The sequence below is a fragment of the Chenopodium album genome, chromosome 6 (assembly GCF_948465745.1).
Source record: "Chenopodium album chromosome 6, dcCheAlbu1.1, whole genome shotgun sequence".
In the NCBI taxonomy this organism is placed as follows: Eukaryota; Viridiplantae; Streptophyta; class Magnoliopsida; order Caryophyllales; family Amaranthaceae; genus Chenopodium; species Chenopodium album.
This window is the reverse complement of record NC_137839.1, coordinates 11904962-11910291: the sequence shown is the minus strand read 5'-3', so window position 1 is coordinate 11910291 and position 5330 is coordinate 11904962.

The window sequence follows — 5330 nt, the reverse complement described above, 5'->3', positions numbered from 1 at the left end:
TTAATTTGCTCGAGGACGAGCAAAAGGTTAGCTTGGGGGAGTTTGATAAGTGACTTTTATGCCACTTTTTTAGGGTGTTTATTGAGTCGTTTTTCGGCTTATTTTTCCAATAATTTAACCCTTTTTGTCCTTTATTTCTTTATTTACTTATTCTTGTCTTTTATCTTGATTTCGAGTATTTAAGTGGTTTTTAATAGTTTTTAGCTTATTTTCTTAATTTATTTAATTTATCTTCTTTGTTTTTATTTTGATCTCCATGCTTTGGTTTTGTAGGAATTATGCGCCGAAAGAAAGAGGATATCAAGAAGCCAAGTTATCTGTTGTGCGCGGGGTGCTGTGCGGCTTATGCGCGGGCGCACATGTGAGGCTGTGCGGGCGCGCAGCCCTGTCAGAACCCGCACAGCCAGACTGAAGAAACAGAGCAAAACCAGAGAGTTTGCGCGACCCTATGCGCGACCTCTGTGCGGGCGCACACACCTTTGCGCGGGCGCGCATGACTCATGTGCGGGCGCGCTTATTTTCCCCGTACCCACAAAGTTGCGGCCGCACACTACGATGAGAGGGCGCACACACATTGTGTGCGGGCGCACAGGACTCATGTGCGGGCGCGCACGACTGGGTTTACGATTTATTTGCGCCTTGTTGTCCAAGTCTCTTTCTTTTGTGTGGAGCCACATATATATAGACGGGACTCTTTGTAAAAAGGAGGGGATCTATTATGCTATTTTCTTAGTTAGTTTAGGAGAGCTTCTCTCTCTTAGGGTTAGATTAGGAGTTTCTCTCTCTAGTTTAGGAGTAGTTTAGAGAGAGAAAGCTTGGATTTTTCATGGAGTTTTTGGGATTTTGAAGAAGCAAATTTGTGGATTTTTCCTCTCATAAATTCAATGAGTCTTCCTAACTTTCTCTCACCTTTATTGCTTTCATTTATTATTGTTTTTGCTTATTTATTTGTTTATTTGAGTAGATTAATTAGTTTAGTGGTTGATTCTTGCTTTTATTATTATTTTACCTTGTTTTCCTTGTTTTTGTTCACCATGTTAGTTTAGGTTTTGTTCTAGGGAAATGGATGAAGGTCATGTTAATAAATTGAATGATTGATTGTGATTAGTGTGGAATTGTTTCTTGATTATTGTGTATGGATGATGCTTTTATGTATTAGAATCTTTCTAGCTAATTGATTCTATGCTTTTAATTGTGTTTTCAATCGATTGTGCGAGAGTGAGTTGGTTGAGAGCCCTAAATTCTTCCATACCTTTGCTAGGCTAGTTGCACGAGAGTGAATTAGTTTAGTAGGATAATTAACATGCTTAATTGTGCGAGAGTGAGTTAAATGTGTTAATTGTTCCTAATCAAGGTCATTTTCATCTAATTGTATGATGTTATTGAATGTATTGATGTAATTGGATTCCACTTTCCCTAGTTTTAGTTATTTGCTCTTAGTAGTGTTAATTGAACCTCTCTTTACCTCACAAGCTTTCCTAGTAGTCTAATTAGCATAGATTGATACACTTAGTCCTTTTGGGTTCGACCCTTTACTTACCCCTATACTCGTATTAGGGTAGTTTAGGTATTATAAATTTTTAATTTGATTAGGGTTAGTAGACTAACGACACTATCTTAACCTCGATCAAATTTTGGCGCCGTTGCCGGGGACTAAGGCGTTCATTAGTTTGTGTTGATTAGATTAGCTAGGTTCTTGTATATAATTTGATTTTTGTTTGCTTTTCTTTGTCCTTTGTATAAAAATGGCATGCTTATCTTTTCCTCAATTTGATGGTGAACCCTTTTATGCTTACTTTGAAAGACTAGATGGTTTTCTTAGTTACCATGGGTGTTCTCTTAGTGATGCTTGTGATATAGCTTATTGGGGCATGAATGAGTATACTAGGGGAATGGCAGGTTCAGAACAATGCTCATTGAGAGTTGTCTCCCCAAGTCTTTTTGGGCAGAAGCTGTAAATACAGCTTGTCACATGTTAAATAGGTTGATGTTAAGGCCTCAAATGAAGAAGACTCCATATGAACTACTTAGAGGAAGGAAACCAAACATAGCATACTTCAGAACCTTTGGTTGTAAGTGTTATGTGCATAATAATGGTAAGAACAGCTTGGATAAATTTGATCCAAGAAGTGATGAAGCTGTTTTCCTTGGTTATTCTTCTCACAGTAAGGCATATAAAGTATTCAATAAGAAAACTTTGTGTGTTGAAGAAAGTGTTCATGTAGTCTTTGATGAATTTAATATGTGTTGTGAGAATGTGCAGGTTGATGACTTAGATGAGATAGGACTTTTGTATTTTACAGGAGAATCAACTGCTGTTTCCTTAGAAGAGCCAGGTTCACCTACTGGTTCACCAGATGCTGCTGGTGAAGGACTTGGTCACAATGAAGGAGATCCTCAACAAGTAGATACTCATGAGGATGGAGATGAAGGCCCCCAAGTAAATGGAGAAAGCAACACCTCAGGGGGAACAGAAAACTTTCAGGACAAGTTTTCCACCCAGGTAAGGGAGGTAGGGGGAACATCTCAGCATACTGGTCCATCTGTGCAAAACCAATTCGATGGCACAAATGAACCAGGGATGCATGATGGTTCTGATGGATTAAATGAGAATGCACCTAGGCCTAGCATTTTTAAATATAAATCTTCTCATCCTACTGAACAAATTCTGAGTGATATCAGTAGAGGTATTCAGACTAGGAGAGCTGTTTATGAAAACTTTTGTGCATTTTTCTCATTTTTATCTAATATAGAACCAACTGACTACAAGATGGCTTTAAAAGATCCTGATTGGGTTTTGGCTATGCAAGATGAATTAAATCAATTTGAAAGAAATAAAGTGTGGCATCTTGAGCCAAGACCTGAGAACAGGTCAGTCATAGGTACCAGGTGGGTCTTCAGAAACAAATTGGATGATCTGGGTACTATAGTCAGAAACAAAGCTAGACTGGTCGTGCAAGGTTATAATCAGCAAGAAGGCATTGATTATGATGAAACCTTTGCCCCAGTAGCTAGACTTGAGGCAATAAGGATCTTGATTGCCTTTGCTGCTCATAAGAACATTAAGCTCTTTCAAATGGATGTTAAGACAGCATTCCTTAATGGTTATTTGAAAGAAGAAGTATATGTTGAGCAGCCCCCTGGCTTTGCTGATAGTCAATTCCCAAATCATGTATATAAGCTGGACAAGGCACTCTATGGTCTTAAACAAGCTCCTAGAGCTTGGTATGAAAGGCTGTCCAACTTTCTGATGGAACATGACTATAGAAGGGGAACGGTTGATAAGACCCTCTTTATCAAAACCAGGAATTTTGATTTGATTGTAGTACAGATATATGTAGATGATATAATATTTGGTGCTACTAATCAAATTTTGTGTAGTGAGTTTGCAGATCTGATGCAAAGTGAATTTGAGATGAGCATGATGGGAGAACTAGGATTCTTCCTAGGATTGCAGATCAAGCAAACAGTTGATGGGATCATGATACATCAACAGAAGTATCTAAAGGAACTAATCAAGAAGTATGGATTGCAAGACAGTAAATCATATGCAACTCCAATACCTACAAATACAAAGCTAGACAGTGATGATAAAGGAGAGAGTGTGGAAGCTACACTGTTTAGAGGTATGATTGGTTCTCTTCTCTACTTGACAGCTAGTAGGCCAGATATAGTGTTTTCTGTGGGATTGTGTGCACGTTTTCAAAGCAATCCCAAAGAATCTCACCTAAAGGCTGTCAAGAGAATACTTAGATACTTAGTAGGAACAGATGATCTGTACTTGTGGTACCCCAAAGGTGGTTCAATTGAACTATTAGGATACACAGATGCAGATTATGCTGGATTCCTAGTAGACAGAAAGAGCACATCTGGTATGGCACATTTCTTAGGTCCCTGTTTGATTTCATGGGGATCAAAGAAACAAAATTCTGTTGCTTTATCTACAGCAGAATCTAAATACATAGCTGCTGCAGCTTGCTGCTCCCAGCTGTTGTGGATAAGGAACCAGTTGAAAGATTTTGGTATTTTCTATGAAAATGTACCTATTTTATGTGATAATACAAGTGCTATTAACATTTCTAAGAATCCTGTGCAGCATTCCAGGACAAAGCATATTGAGATAAGACATCATTTCCTAAGAGATAATGTTGAGAAAGGTCTTGTAGAGCTGAGTTTTTGCAACAGTGAAGAACAAATTGCAGATATCTTCACTAAGCCATTGGGTAAAGAGTCTTTCTGCAAGTTTAGAGTCATGTTAGGTCTGACTAGGTCAAACTAAGAGACCTCTCTCAGCCGTTTTCCCCAATGATTGGCTAATTAAGTATTCTTTAAATGTGTGCGTGCATCATACCTTTGCAATCTGTCTATTATCTCAATGTTAATTGCTTATCTCTATGTGAGCAATATTGTAGCTAATCACTTTCAGGATTGAAGGTCATATTGAACAGATAAGCAACTGTTTCAGTAACCCTACCAGTAGAGGAAACAGCAGCAAATACGAACGGATTAATTTTGAAATTAATTTCAAATTAAACCGTGAGAAAATATTTTTTTTATATTCTTATTTGATTTTAAAATCTTTCAAATATGGCAGTTATTTTCCTCTGACGGCAATTTGTTCTGACAGTTGCAATTATGGCCAGTTGTTCATTTATGGAAGTTATTTCCAAATCAAAATAACTTCCAAATATCTTCTGATTCTCTGATTTTATTTATGTTTGTCTCTATAATTTCTCTTGCTATATATTTGCTTCCCTTTCCTTGCTCCGTGATTATTCATCATTCATAAAAAATTCTCAAATTCTCTCTCTACACAAGATCAATTCTTCGAAGCTTAGACTAGCAACAATGGTGAGAAAGGCTGGAACTGGAAGGAAAGGAGGAAGGAAGGGAGGTTCCAAAGGAAGTTTGGCTAGTTCCCCCTCTTCAAAATCTCAAGAAACAATCAAGGATGTTCTTATGAACATCTCTGAGCAGACACCTTCACAAGCAACACCAGAAATCAACCCCTCTGAAACTGAACCCATCAAGGCCGTTCCCTTGAGACAAACTCCTTCAAAAGAGAATGTCTTGAAGGAAAAACCTGTTTCACCATCAAAGACTAAAACTTTAACCCCATCTCCACAAAAATCCAAATCCAAAAAGGCCCCAAAAGAAAAATCCATCGAAACCCTCACTCAAATAACTGAAACCGTTTCTTCAAACCCCAAATCACCATCTGAGGGGGAACCTGATAAAAAGATAGCCAAGAAACTTGAAAAACAGTTAGAGGAAGTGGCTGATGAAGGGTTGGATGAGGAGAAGGAGGACAAGAAGATGGAGGAGGATCT